Source organism: Euprymna scolopes, chromosome 20 (genome assembly GCF_053919585.1).
Source record: "Euprymna scolopes isolate OS-2025 chromosome 20, ASM5391958v1, whole genome shotgun sequence".
Taxonomy (NCBI): domain Eukaryota; kingdom Metazoa; phylum Mollusca; class Cephalopoda; order Sepiida; family Sepiolidae; genus Euprymna; species Euprymna scolopes.
The window spans coordinates 96,642,309-96,659,619 of NC_136501.1; the positions used below are offsets into that span (position 1 = coordinate 96,642,309).

The 17,311-nt window shown below is 29.1% G+C and overlaps 1 long non-coding RNA gene across 2 annotated transcripts in view; it reads left to right on the plus strand.

Moving 5' to 3' along the window:
* The window catches only part of LOC145241551 (uncharacterized), a 1,723,551-nt gene that overhangs the window by 396,683 nt on the left and 1,309,557 nt on the right, over nt 1-17,311 (plus strand). For both annotated transcript variants that reach the window (XR_013862573.1, XR_013862574.1), the window contains exon 2: nt 15,276-15,325. This is a non-coding gene — a long non-coding RNA (uncharacterized LOC145241551). The remainder of the gene's footprint in view (nt 1-15,275; nt 15,326-17,311) is intronic.

The following is a 17,311-nucleotide window of genomic DNA, read 5'->3' on the forward strand; positions in this document are numbered from 1 at the left end:
CTATGTATATATATGCATCTATGTATATATATGCATCTATGTATATATATGCATCTATGTATATATATGCATCTATTTATATATGCATCTATATATATGCATCTGTATATATATATGCATCTATGTATATATATGCATCTATGTATATATATGCATCTATGTATATATATGAATCTATGTATATATATATGCATCTATGTATATATATATGCATCTATGTATATATATATGCATCTATGTATATATATATATATATATATATATATATATATATATATATATATATGCATCTATGTATATATATATATGCATCTATGTATATATATATATATATATGAATCTGTGTATATATATGAATCTGTGTATATATATGCATCTATGTATATATATATATGAATCTATGTATATATATGCATCTATGTATATATATATGCATCTATGTATATATATATATGCATCTATGTATATATATATATGCATCTATGTATATATATATATGCATCTATGTATATATGCATCTATGTATATATATATGCATCTATGTATATATATATATATGCATCTATGTATATATGCATCTATGTATATATATGCATCTATGTATATATATATATATATACATCTATGTATATATATATACATCTATGTATATATATATACATCTATGTATATATATATACATCTATATATATATATGCATCTATGTATATATATATATATGCATCTATGTATATATATATATTCATCTATGTATATATATATATATTCATCTATGTATATATATATGCATCTATGTATATATATGCATCTTTGTATATATATATATGCATCTTTGTATATATATATATGCATCTTTGTATATATATATATGCATCTTTGTATATATATATGCATCTTTATATATATATATGTATATGCATCTATGTATATATATATATGCATCTATGTATATATATATATGCATCTATGTATATGTATGCATCTATGTATATATATATGCATCTATGTATATATATATATGCACCTATGTATATATATGCATCTATGTATATATATATGCATCTATGTATATATATATGCATCTATGTATATATATATATATATGCATCTATGTATATATATATGCATCTATGTATATATGCATCTATGTATATATATATGCATCTATGTATATATATATATATGCATCTATGTATATATATATATATATGCATCTATGTATATATATATGCATCTATGTATATATATGCATCTATGTATATATGTATGCATCTATGTATATATGTATGCATCTATGTATATATATATATATATATATGCATCTATGTATATATATATGCATCTATGTATATATATATGCATCTATGTATATATATGCATCTATGTATATATGTATGCATCTATGTATATATGTATGCATCTATGTATATATATATATATATATGCATCTATGTATATATATATGCATCTATGTATATATATGCATCTATGTATATATATATATATATATGCATCTATGTATATATAGATATGCATCTATGTATATATATATATGCATCTGTGTATATATATGCATATATGTATATATATATGCATATATGTATATATATATGCATCTATGTATATATATATGCATCTATGTATATATATATATGCATCTATGTATATATATGCATCTATGTACATATATATGCACCTATGTATATATATATGCATCTATGTATATATATATATATTTATATGCATCTATGTATATATATATCTATGTATATATATATATATCATTGTATATATATGTATATATGTATATATATATTTATGTATCTATGTATGTTGTTACGAATAGGTCATGAACGTTAACTATTTGTGCCGTTATGAACGCGTTTTCATTTTAAAAGCTGTACTACACACAAAGCGAATGTCTCTCTATTCTATGTTCTGTGTATTTGAGATGTTTTTAATATTTTATTCATGTTGAATTCACCTATTCGTAACAACTATCATCATAGTCATCATAAATGCTCCTACATGTATATACTTCATGTACGTGTATGTGTATGTGTGTGTTCATATGTATGTACATGCGTGTATGTATGTATGTGCATGTTGTCGTGTGTGTTTGTTCTTGCATATGTATGTTTGCGTACATCTGTTTGTATGCAGTCTTGTATGTATACGCGTATATCTTTTTTTCGATATGTGTGTGGGGTGGAGAGGACTCTGAAAAGCCCTGTTGAGGCAACCACTCTGGGTCAAGAAAATGTGATTTTTTAAAAGAAATGCATAAAGCAGGAGACCAGTGCCCGCATTGAGCTTATCTGCAGTTTGATTTGTTGCTGGCTATCATGCTGATGCTTGTGGCGGGATCTCAAAATCTTGAACCGAGAGAGAGACTAAGCTGTCGTACAAAGCTAAAACTCTGTAACATCATCTTTGTATAGATACTTCCTCAGTCTATAAAAATTGTCCCTGGCGATGGAAAAAGGGGCACGTGTGTAGCTCTGAAATGGTGGAAGCATGTAATAATTGATCTGCCATTCTACACATGCATATGTGTGTGTATGTATGTTTCTATATGTACTAGTGTATGTATGTGCAGGTATACTTATTTGTGTATGTATGTGTATATGTAGGTGTGTGTATATTTTATTTATGTATTTATTTATTGTTTGTGTACATATGTTTATGTGTGGTTGTAGGTATATCCGTATATATATATATACTTGTGTCTATGTATGTATATGCATATATGCATGTATATGTGTGCGTATAGGTGCATATGTGTATATGTAGGTAACCTTATGTGTATGTACGTATACGTGCATACATGTGTACGTATATATATATATATATATATATATATATGAATATGTATGTATATGGGGGTATGTATTTGCATATGATAGTATATCTGTGTATGCATATGTACGTATGTGTGTGCATGTATGTATGTTTGTATATGTTGTATGTATGTTTTATATTTGTTGTGTATGTATGGATGTGTGTATGGGTATGTATGTGTGTATATGTATGTATGCCAAGGACCGTCTTCAATGCCATGTCTTCTTGAGCGTGTGAATTCGGTGGCAGAACTAAAACAGTTATCTTCGAGCTCCATTGACTTTCAGTGACTGAGGGAGTGGCACTCCTCGGACAAGACGTTGCAATCATCATTTATATATGTATGCATGTATATAATTATGCATGTGTGTATGTATATATGTATGTATATATGCATGTGTATGTATATACCAATGTGTGTGTATGTATGTATATGTGTATGTGTGTATATATGTATGTATATATGCATGTGTATGTGTGTATATATGTATGTATATATGCATGTGTATGTGTGTATATATGTATGTATATATGCATGTGTATGTGTGTATATATGTATGTATATATGCATGTGTATGTGTATATATGTATGTATATGTGTGTGTATGTGTGTATATATGTATGTATATGTGCGTGTATGTGTGTATATGTATGTATATGTGCGTGTATGTGTGTATATATGTATGTATATGTGCGTGTATGTGTATATATGTATGTATATGTGCGTGTATGTATGTATATATGTATGTATATGTGCGTGTATGTATGTATATATGTATGTATATGTATGTATGTATATATGTATATTCACATATGTATACATATCTATATATGTGTGCGTACGTATATATATGTGCGTGTATATATATATATATATATATATATATATATATATATATATAATATACGCGTGTATGTACGTATACATTTTGTCAATCCTCGCGTTATTTTGTACTGTACATCTAACAAGGTAAAACATTATTCTTTCGCAGTCTGATAACGGCTTAATCTTTAGTACATGATATAATAATATTTAACACTTTGTATGTTACAAATGTCGACTGTTGTTTTCATCAATAATTTCATTAGATCGTTTATATTTTTCATTGATTTTATACTCCCCAGTGAAGCTTTAATCCAAAGAATGTTTTATTTATTAAAATTCCCTAACCAAAAGACTAATTATAAAAGAAGTTAATGAGCTAACACTAACAAAAAAAAAGCTCGAATAGATTTTATCTGTAATATTTTTGAACACACTAGAGAGTTCGTGTGATGTCATACTTGGATGAATGTGTTTTCTTTTCAACGGGAGACTTCAAAGGCGAAAATTTGCGGTCAATGCAATTTTTATAAAACGCTATGTTGGGATTTTAATTTATAATCACGCCATTTTTTTCTTCGTCAAAATAAAAGCTCATTAAACAAATAAGGAATTTTCATTCGCAGTGTAATGAGTTTTATGCGAAGTATTACCGATTTTTAATTCGAATTTTTCTACCGTAAAATCGAATCATATTGGGTTTTAAATCATTATCAGACTGTAATTAAATTTATTAGCATGCCATTGATGTTTCCTAAATATACTCATGTTTAATTATAAGATACTAAAATATGTAAAATGACGTACTTCACCTATACAATTTACACAGCCTTAACGCGAGTAGACGTCGAAGGACTAGAAATAAAGGAAAAGGAAAGTCACCACGTTAGCATCGAAAGCGATTTAGTACTACGTGTGAGTGCGGGTGAAACTTTTAAAAATAGATCAATCCAATCATTTACCAAAAGAATGGTCTAACACCCTCTGCTGTGGGGGTGAGCGGTAAATACCAGCGGATAGAAAAGCAAAGGTTTAAAAAAAGCCCGCGTGACTAGTACCTCATTGAGGCGAGGAGAACAAACACATGTTCGATAAAAGAGTGATATTTTAACCGCAATGCAGACGAGAGAAAACGTAAAAAATATAACAAGATGTGGAAGTGTTTGGAAAGTACATTTTACTAAATTCATTTAGCTAAAACTGAAAATGGTGATTGGAATCTCATTTATTTTGTATCCTTGGGAAAATTTCGTACACAACGGCGGGTCAGTGTAAGCATTTAAATACGTTACACGAAGTCACGAGAAAGGTGACATATACTTCATTCGAATGTGTTAGAAGAACGACCCGGATTCGAACTTGGCATGCCTGTTTTTAGATCGCGTCTTTATCAACTAATCCAACGCCGGCTATCTGTTTTAAAAAAATGAAAATGCTTTCTAATATGACACTAAAAATATTCGGCGAAAATATTCCATCAAAACAGCTTAATTATACTACATTTATATTAAATAGCGAACATCTATTTCTTACTATTTTTCTAATCTATTTACACAAAACATGGCTTTTAAACAGGAGAGAGGGTGTGTGTTATCTGTTCGCTTAAACAATAACGCCATTTTCTGTCATTAGCAATAATATGGAAACCTAATGCCAATACTTGCCCATGAATGATTAAGAAAAAACGTTATTTTATATTTAATAGACCAAATATTAAAAAATATGAAGTTAAACGGAATTTTACTTATAAATGTAATGAGTATAGAGAGACATAATAATTGTCACGTTATTAGTTTGTATTATGAAGATGCTTTTGTAATGCCCATCTCCTACTGGACTTTGCTATTGTTTCTTAATGTAAGCATGCACTAATGTAGTGATGTTGGTTTTGTAAGTTTTGCATTAATAAGTGTTATATAATTTTATAGCTGGAGTTATCATAAACAAATGCTTTTTGTTAAAATATATATAAAAAATCTTGCCCAGACATGAAAAACACGCAAGTACTTTCAATAATAATAATAATAATAATAATAATAATAAATACTTAGTGGTCACGTACCTCCATTTTCTTCAATATACACGCATTTAATATTTTTCAGAAAATGTTAGCTCTTATAATAAACCATAGAATATAAAACAACTATTTTTTTTCTAATGTAGACAAGGAACGATCCTTTAAAACTTAATATTTATTTCTGGCGAGACCTATATAAACCGGGATTTTTTTTGTTACAAACTATAAATGAAACAGGGCGGTAAATGGTTATTGATTAAACAAGTAAAAATTGGAAGCCGCTTCTAAAGGTAATACACAAAAGCCCGCAAACTGTTTGCTGAAGGCATATGAACAAAGCCCATAGATGACTGGAACCAAATCCTATGGTCTGATTTTAATTTGTTTGGTTCTGATGGTTTTAAGCAATTGTGGTAGTGACCTGTTAAGAGTACAAAGAGTGTCATGCCTAGCGTCAAGCATGGTGGCGGGAATGTGATGGTCTGGGGCTGCATGAGTGCTGCAGGTATTTGAGATGTACATTTCATTGGGGGAAACATGAACTCCAACATGTACTGTAAAATACTGCAACAGGTCATTACCTCCTCCCCCCCAAAATTGGGTCGCAGAACAGTGTTCCAACATGACAATGATCCAAAGCACCCATCCAAGACAACTACTGCTTTAGTGAAGAAGCTGAGGGGGAAATGATGGACAGGGCAAGCACGGCTGAAGACGTTACTCCAGTAGAATATGTTTGGAACATCCCCAAGCAGAAGTATCAAATATCCGCCAGCATGGCGACATCCGAATTGAAGATTGGAAGAACACTCCAGTGGCTACATGTGACGCTCTGGTAAATTCCATGCTCAGGAGAGTAAACGCAGTTTTGGATAATGATGATGGACGCACAAAATATTTACAGTTGACATGTTCTATGTTAATATTGACATTTTTGTTAGGGGTGTACTCACTTTTGTTACCAGAGATTTAGATTTTGTTGTACTTTAAACATTAAGCCGAGGAGTTTGAATGAAGTATTTTCTGGTAGAGTACGTTTATCTATAGCTATTGCTGGTTGAGAAGATTTTTGTAATTATCAAAGGAAAAGAGATTTGTCTTTGAAGCATTGAACATTACTATTATTTTTTATCCCATTTCACTACAGACCGGAGGTCTTCCTCTAGAGTTTCTGCTATTGCTCTGGACATGTGTCCATTCGTTTTCCCCTTGTGGCTGCTATTGAGCGTGGTGTCGTCAGCAAATATACCCATCTCAGAGACTATTTTCTCACGGGCGTCATTTATTAATATCGGGAATAATTAAGGTCTAAGGATCGACCCCTGAGGTACACTCACATTTATATCATTTAGACGTGCGACCACTGAGGACAACATGGATTTTCTCTAATTTAAGGAGTTGATTATCACAAGTATTCGTCCAGTAATACCGCAGGATCTGATTTTCCCGAGAAGACCATCCTACCATACTCAATAAAAAGCCTTAGATCTATCTAGCGCTAGTGCTTTTCACCATCATATATAATTTATCGATATTGTATATGTTATATATAATGGGCGATATATATATATATATATATATATATATATATATATATATATATATATATATATAGTATTCCGACAAAATAGAGATTAAAAGCAAGAAAAAACGAGTTCTGTATTCATCAAAGTTTCGTCTTTATATCCAAACGTTGATGAAAACCTAACTCTGTTATTCCCTCTCTCATTCTCTTTCTCCTTCTCTCTCTCTCATTCAGTACACACACACACACACACACACACACACATATATATATATATATATATATATATATATATATATTAGATAAACTGATTTCTGTTGGAAAAGTAAACTGAACACAGTATTCGGTTGACCGTTCGTGCGAGAAATGGACTAATTCTTATTTTATTACAGTAAACATTCAACTAACAGCAGAACAGGATTTTACTATTAACATAACCTTTACACGTCATGATGAAATACATATAACATAAATATTTATATATTTGTTTTTATTCACAAATGAATGATTGCAACTTGAAAAATAACAGACATAATCATATTGAAATTGTCTACTTAGCACTCACTTCTTCGGAGATAATCGTATCTTTTAAACCTGTATCAAAGGATTCCTAATATATTTTCTTTTCATATTAAAAACTGGCTATTTGTAAAATGATCAAGAGGAGATTCGAAACTTAATAAAATAAAGTATGGAATATTTTGTATATTTGTGTCAATGTAATTTCCGTGCTTACATATAAAGATTTAATTCGTATGAACTGATAACTTTGTAAAATGATCTATATTTCCTACCAATTCTATGATAATGTTTTTATATCAGCAAACAGGTCTCAGCGCTTCGACGGTGTAAAGCGTAACGGTAGGGATAAAATCGGATCCTGTAAAAAGATCGCACGTATTTAACCGATTGTCAGGGGTAATCGTTCATGTCACAGAATGTGATAGTCTCTCTCGCACGTTGGAAAATTGCCACAAATGTTTTCATTTTCAATTTCTAGGTAGTAAAAAAGTGGAAAAAATGTTCCTGACATATCGCCAAAAGTATTCACTTGTATCGATTGCTTTGCAGAATGTTATTCTGAGTAGATTCTAATAAGCGTTTGAGCGAACCGGAAAAAATGAGAAGCCTAGCTATATCTGTTATACGACATAACACAAGTACCCACATTTCGTTTCTGAAAAGAAATGCTTCACAAGATTTCTAACATGTATACACTAATATTTGTATTTGTCGTTTAGCAATTTCGAGATATGCGTGGAGATGCAGTTTCGTATGAAGACAATGTTCATATCTCAGTTAAGTTGCTTTCTTTCTCATATTATATATATATATATATATATATATATATATAAATATATATATATATATATATATTTGTAGTTAACGACATACAGCTTTGTTTCGTTGTGTCACAAGTCATCAGTGCCGCTAGACTAGCACCTCTCCCAAGCAGTTCTACCACTCGACCACAGAACCGATGCGCGCAAATAACCTGCCCGAATATCTATTTAAAAAGACATTCGCCCCACACATTTACAGTGCTCAAACCACCTGTTTGTAAACAAACAACAAGTTTCGCATTTTTCGGCCAATTAAGTACATACATTATTAATGTGTGTTGATGTGTATGTCTGTATGTGTGTGTGTTTATGGGTAACTATATATATGTGTAGATTAGTATATCTGTATAGATTTTTTATATATATATATATATGAATATAAGAAAGCGATAAAAAAGAAACACATCAAGTTATTTGGTTTTACTGTAATTCTGGCTCTAGATAAAGTTAATACAATCGAATACCTGTACAATATGTGAACAATTTTTGTTGCATAAAAATGAATAAATTTGGTCTATTTTAGAACGCTTATATTGTTGAAAATTCTAAAAACATGTATAGCGTTGCGAAAGAGAATGCCTTAGAAATTAACCCAATATATATTACGCTGCCATATATTAGATTTCTAATAGTATTTTGTGTAAGTTTTTTAGTTGTCACATTTTATCGAAATATCACGTATTTAACAGTCAGATCCCCGCCATGTGTATTTTTCACTCATATCGATAAACAAGTATGATTTTCGAACCGATTAAATTTTTTAAAGTGAATTCCTTAAGACGTTTCGATTGTGGTTCAAGGGGAACTGAATCTGCCTTTTATACGTTTTATTGGTTAAATTTTCTAAATGTGTTATATTATTAAATATTATTTACTGCTTTTGTTTGTGCCTGTGGATTGTAATACAAACCCTAATTTTTGGTTTTAATTCGGGGTTTCGTTGTCTAGTGAGACTCACGTAAAAAAACAACAATGGATATAAATGGGTAGAAAAATAAAATGTATGGATCATTTTAAACATAAAATAAAACGACCTCGTAAATTGTCGATTCAAAAATATTTGTCTGACTGTATGCACAGCTTAAACGTCCAAGCAAGACGATTTGATTTTTATAATATATATATATATATATATATATATATATATATATATATATATATATATATATATATATATGTATGAAATGAATATGTATGTGTATATATATATATATATATATATGTATGAAATGAATATGTATGTGTATATATATATATATATATATGTATGAAATGAATATGTATGTGTATATATATATATGTATGAAATGAATATGTATGTGTATATATATATATAAATATGTATGTATGAAACGAATATGTATGTATATATATATATATATGTGTATAAATATGTACGTATGAAATGAATATGTATGTATATATATATAAATATGTACGTATGAAATGAATATGTATGTATGTATATATATATATATATATAAATATATATGTATGTATGAGTATGTATGTATATCTATGAATATGTATGCATGTATATATAGATATATATAAATATGTATGTATATGTATATATATAAATATGTATGTATATGTATGAATATGTATATATATATATACATATATATATCAATATGTATGGGTGTATATATATATAAATATGTATGTATATGTATGAATACGTATACATGTATATATATAAATATGTATGTATATGTATGTATATATATCAATATGTATGAATATGTATGTATGTATATATATATCAATATGTATGAATATGTATGTATGTATATATATATCAGTATGTATGTATGTATGTATATATATGTATGTATATATATATATGTGTGTATGTATATGTATGAAGATGTATGTATGTATATATATAAATATGTATGTATGTATATGCATGAAGATGTATGTATGCATATATATAAATATGTATGTATGTATATGTATGAATGTGTATGTATGTATATATAAATGTGTATGTATGTATATGTATGAATGTGTATGTATATATATAAATATGTATGCATGTATATGTATGAATATGTATACATATATAAATATGTATGTATGAATATGTATGTATGTATGCATATATATATAAAATATGTATATGTATATATATATATAAATATGTATGTATGAATATGTATGTATACATACATAAATACGTATGTGTGTATGAATATGTATGAATATGTATGTATACATATATAAATATGTATGTATGTATATATATAAATATATATATATATATAAATATGTACGTATATATATATATATATATGTATGTATATATATATGTGTGTGAATCTCTCTCTCTCTCTCTATATATATATATATATATATATATATATATATATATATATATTACAAGTTTGTCACCACTTATCAAGGCTCGGAAGCCATTCAGTGATAAGGGTTATTGTGAGTACAGTACGTTAGTTGGATATTTAAAGTGTCTACTTAAGGGGGCGGTTCATCAGGAATTTGTTTACGTTTGACTTGGAGACATCCAGGTTTTATTTAGCAGGGAAGCAGGCGGACGGAACAGAGTTCCACAGGCGTGCATTTCTAAGAAAGAAGTTTTGTTCATGGAATCTACCTTTTGATTCAGGCAATTAACTAGAAGTACCCGCAAACTTGCGAGGCAAGGCTAAATCGTGCCCCTCTCGAAAAAATAAAAGTAAGATTTTTGTAGTTACTAGTGATATTGTTACAGGCAATCTCCCAGCCTCCTTATGTTATGAAGGGCTTTCGGGGTAAAACCCGCCTCATTCGATAAAAAAACAAAACATTGGAATGTAAATAACGGGTAAGGAGATTTCGGTGTAATAAAGATATTGAACAACCGCAAGCCACTGGTGCAACCTGAGATTAAAAATAAATCTCCAAATATTCGCTAGATGTTTAATTTTTGTCGTCTGAAATTGTCAAAAACCGCTGATTCAAACCGAAAAAATCGCCAAAAATGATAAACAGTAAATTATAATTTCCTACCGTATATAAAAATATGTATAGTATATATTCAATAAAAAAACTGATCCTTGTTTCTCACTATATATTCTGGGATTATAATGAATCCGTTAGCTCTCCAGAAGACTTGCACACTTTATCAGCTAGTTGTACTTGATTTTGGGAGAGGGTATATTTTGTGTTGCAAGAAATAAATCATATAATAGAACATCATAATAATGGTTTACCTAAATATTGAATATTGCCGAATAAATCCTCCATAAATATAGGATGAATTAATATTTGAAAAATAAATTCCTTTGCAAAAATCAGTAAAACACGGGCTGCATATTTTGTAACCATTCAAAAGGGGAGATCAGGGAGCGTAGGCAAAAATGGGAGAAATGTATTTAGATGAAAAAAAAGCACAAGATGAAGTCTTTGGACATATATATATATATATATATATATATATATATATATATATATATATATATATATATAAAGCGAAAACATTGTCAATTTAAAAAATAAATTATAACTATATTTAAAAGCAGAAGAGGGCCCTTAACATTCCTCTTAAACAAATTAAATTACATTTAGTCTTTCCCTTTGGACAAGTCACTAATCTTTAATACTTCCAAGTCTGACTTGTAATATAGTAAATCTTTAATACGTTCAAGTCTGACTTATAATGTAGTAAAACCACACGAAACCCCTTAAGAAATAAAATATGTAGAATTTATATCCTATAGGAAAAAAATTTAACAGTCATGAGTCCTTAACCATTAAAAATGTATTAGCCATAAGGGCGTTACTTTACATAAAATTTGACAGTACTGTCCATGACGACCGTTAACAGTCGAGTATATTTTTGTCGCTTAATATTTGAAAATGAAAAACAAAATGATTGAAATACTCCCAAATTTTACAGTACCCTTTTCTCGGTTTGTTTGTTTGTATCATTTTATCATTTCCAAATATAATTCACGTAAAGTATCCTATATGGTTATATACTATAATTTATCTTTTCTGTTAAAGGTCAAGGAAGGAGAAATCTTTTAAGGTTGAAGATTATAAAAAAAGATATTTACCCAATCTGGAGATCATCTTTTTTGTGGGTGAGGGTTTAAACACTGACTGTTGCCATCCTTTGAAATATGTTATTTTAAACAGTTGGAAAACTTTCTGTTAATATTTTCTGAAAAATAAATGCAATAAAGTTTGCTGTAGTGGTAGCATCTGTTTCGTCTTTAAAAAAAAGTTGGTTATCGCTGACAAATAAATGGAATAATAAACGTAAAATTTGTAAAAATAAGCATAATCATGAATGTTGTCACTTTGAGGAAGCAAGTAAGTAGGAGTAAGAGTCATTTGTTCTCAGTGTAGAATAGTTAACAGTCGAGAAATTTTAAACAATAACAAAAAGCAATAAACGTCTGATACCAAATGCAGTTTAAATAAAGTACCTTTTCACACGCTGTAACTGTGTTTAAGTTAATTCTTTTTAACATTGGGGTCACCACTTCTCAAAGCACGAAGGACACTCAGGGATAAGGGTTATTGCGTGTACAGTAATCAATGAGATAGTATTGTAGTAATCATTAGTATTGGGAGGTTTGATAGTGTCTTAAGGGGGTGGTTTGTCAGGAGTGGGTTTATGTTGGACTTGAAGACATGCACGTTGTATTCAGGTGGGAATCGGCAAGCGGCAGAGAGTTCCACTAGCAGTTCTAAGAAAGAAGCTTTGGCCATAGAATGTACGTTTGGATTTAGGCACAGATAAAGAGCGGAGAAAATTATTGACAATAGTTTCATCAAGACAGGTGTTTCTCGTGAAAGATTGGCGAGAGGGGGCGAGGGATTGGAGCTCAAACGAGCACCTGCCATGGAAAGTTGTCTTTACAAAAATTAACTGGTTGCTTGTCGCCACGCCTTTGGTGACTTTATCCTTAATAAATTATATATAAATGCCTGAATATTGCTAACTCTCATTTTGAATTACAACTCGAACTTAGGATTAGTGGTAGAGTAATTAATTTGTTACAACTTGAGAAATTAAACCTCCTATATAAAATTAAGCCTGAAGTTGTTTATTTTTAATCAGTGTGCAAGACAACTCCAAGCAACATAAGTTGAAATTACGAAAAAAAAATGTTTTCGCACGTTAAAGTGCTGCATATATATATATATATATATATATATATATATATATATATATATATATATATATATATATATATATAAATATATATATTTAATTCGTTGTGCTCTTGTTTGTTGCTTTTTAAAACTTCGGCTGATACATTTTGTACACTTTTCGAAGCACTCCTATTTAAATCTAGTGGATGTACCCCCCTCCCGTCAATAAATAGTAATATGGCTATGCGGTTTTGTGGGGAGTAGCCGTCGAAGATGTGTTAATGTCAACCGCTTAGTTATATGAAAAAGAAAAAAGTGTACAAAATCATATTCTTTTAAAGTGTCTGTTACGAAATAAAAGCAAACGCGCTAACAAGTACACCACTAGAACTTGCCACTGTAATTAACTTAGACTTTACCCTTATAATGCGTTTTTTGAATGAGTGACATAAATAAAATTGTAACACGGCAGATCTCTCTCTTTCTTTTTCTTCTCTCTTTATCACTAAGTATCGCTCTCGCTTTGTGTATCTTTTGGTGTCCCTCCCTTTCTCCGTATCGCTTCTTTCTATCTCTCCCTCTATCTCTTCCTCTTTCTCTCAAGCTCGCTGATCGGTGTAATCTTCGTAAGAAAAATACGGCATTTGTAAATTAATACAAACAAATAAATAGAAATATGTCAAAATAACGAAGAAGGGAGTGAGTGAGCTGACGTGCATCGCTTCTTTCTGTAAATGTTTTCGCCTCTCTCTCTCTCTCTCTCTTTCGCCCTATCTCTCTGCCTCCACTCGCATCCCCCTGTTTCCCTGTATATCCTACTATTCTTTGCTGGTAGTTTTAATCGCAAAGTTCGTAAGAAAAGATGATGCAGTTTAAGTAAATAAAGACAGAGAGCTAAAACATAATGAACAGGCATTTCAAAATATGAGTTTGGAGCTGTTGATTTAAACGTTAAAGAAACTTATAACAGAATTGGAAGAAGCACATTGCTTAGCCAATCAGCAGGTCGAATTTTGGAGGAAGAAATAATTATCAATACAGAGGAATACGTTAAAAATATGAGTGCATACGTAGAACAAAACGTTTGGAGCGGTAAAAACCCAGAAGAGTAGGAAGAAGTAGGAACGGTTGCAGTGTAAATTAGGGTTGCTAAGAGTACAGAAAAGGTAAAGGAGCTTCTTTCTCTATAGATGATGAGATTTTCATTGTGACCCTCCTTAAAACTGACGTATGATATAATGGTGTGTATAATGTAGAGCTAAAAATTACATAATACACTGGCTTATACATGATTTTGTATGTGTCTTCGTTCTAAACCTACAGTATTTTGGACGAGACGAAAAAAAACTGCGAATTTTTGTTCTACATATATAGGGATATATGTATAATCAATATAAACTGTTTATATATATATATATATATATATATATATATATATATATATATATAAGGTTTTATATTAGAATTGCTAGATTTTAGATATAAAACGTTTTAGATTTCTCTGTAATCCTCTTTCTGTAAAACATTTACATGATAATGTCATCAAACATATGTTAATTTATGTTTATTCTTAATATAATATATATATAGTGATTTTTCTTTTTCTTTCGTTTGCAGATACACTTGCAACTTTAATGTGTTTCACCATTGAGCGAAATAATAGCAAGGTATGTGATTAACTGCTTCTCTATCTCCTACTTATATATATATATATATATATATATATATATATATATATATACATATAATATATACATATATATTATATATATATATATTATATATATAGTATATATATATATCGAATGGATAATGAATTTATCGATTTAAAGTTATATTTTTATATTATTTGTTCGCCATGGCATTTTCAACAATAATTACTTCTACTTATGTAGCCAGAAAACTTTAAATATGCAATGTATATTTATTTATATTATTATAGATTACTTTTTATATATATATATATATATATATATATATATTCATATTTATATATTTATATTTATATATATATATATTTATATATATATTAATTTATATATATATATATATATATATATTTATTTATATATATATATATCTATTTATATATATATATTTATATATATGTATTTATATATATATTTATATATATGTATTTATATATATATATATATTTATATATATATATTTATATATATATATATATTTATATATATATATTTATATTTATATATATATATTTATATTTATATATATATATTTATATATATATATTTATATTTATATGTATATATATATATTTATATATATATATTTCTATTTATATGTATATTTATATATATATATTTATATTTATATATATATATATATATATATATATATATATATATATATATATGTGTGTGTGTGTGTGTGTGTGTGTGTGTGTACCACCTGACATATATGACAAAAATAAACATTTCTGGTTCTGGAACATGGCTTCTAATATATCTATGAAATTCGAGAATTACATCAATTGATTTTTCTGCCCATACTGTGCATAATTTCTTATTAACGCCTTAATGACCTGGTTAGTTGTTATAATATAAATGTGTATGTCTTGGAATTGTTTAGCTTCTAATATATTTTTTCATCCACCCACTCTTCCCTTGTTAATCATTTGTTCCAGGAACATAAACACGGCACACTGTTACCTCGTGTTTGTGTTCCTTGTGAAAAAAGCTGTTCCCTTTTCACAGTTTTACATTACACAAGAGAGCCAAACTTTAAACATATGTAAAATATTTTTTTTTCTAATGGATTCTTTTATCGATATCTTAATTTGTTATATTGTTTATATCGATTATTCAGAATTTAAATAGGTTTCCCGTAATATAAGAAGCAAATTGTGACAGTATTTTACAGTATGGCTTTAGGCCTTATAGAGCATATCGTATGTGAGCGCGTACAAAAATACCAGCATTAGCGAAAAATAGTCACAATTAGGAAACTACAAACAAATGAAAAAAAGGATACTATGTGGTCGGAGAGACAGAAATTCGGCACTGAAAAAGTACGCGTGAGTGGAAGCTAGAAATGGCAAGCCGTTGCTAGCATGTGGTCGGAAGAAAGAGAAAGCCGAGCACGGTTAGAGGGACATGTTGCAGCGGGCGACGTTTTGAATGGTGTTAAAATTGAGAATGAGCGTAATAGAAGATTTTCTTAGAAAAGAAAGATGCCGACCCGGATTTAATTTTTTTTTTATTTCTCTCCAAGTTCATTGCATTTTATTTTGACTTCATATAGTAAAGTGTAGCGCAGCGTAACCTTACTTAATTTTCTTATGCAAATACAACTGAGCATGTTTAGTTCATCATCCTTAGGTATATATCTCATGATTCTATTATGAGAACTGCGTTCTCCGAAAATGTTCAAATTAGAACACATTCAGGGAAATATATTGGATACTGTCGGCAGTGAACACGTGAACGAATAAAGACCATAAGCAAAAGTTATTTTATGGAAAGAACTGTATTAAAACTTGCTACACCAAGTTCATGTCGTTAACTGTATATCACTCAACTATATATCCATAAAAGTGAGACTATGTTAGCATGTTGGTGACGACAACTCTCAACCAATGTACTTAACGAATTTTTGATTTAAATACACGAAATTTAGTGTAAAGGGCG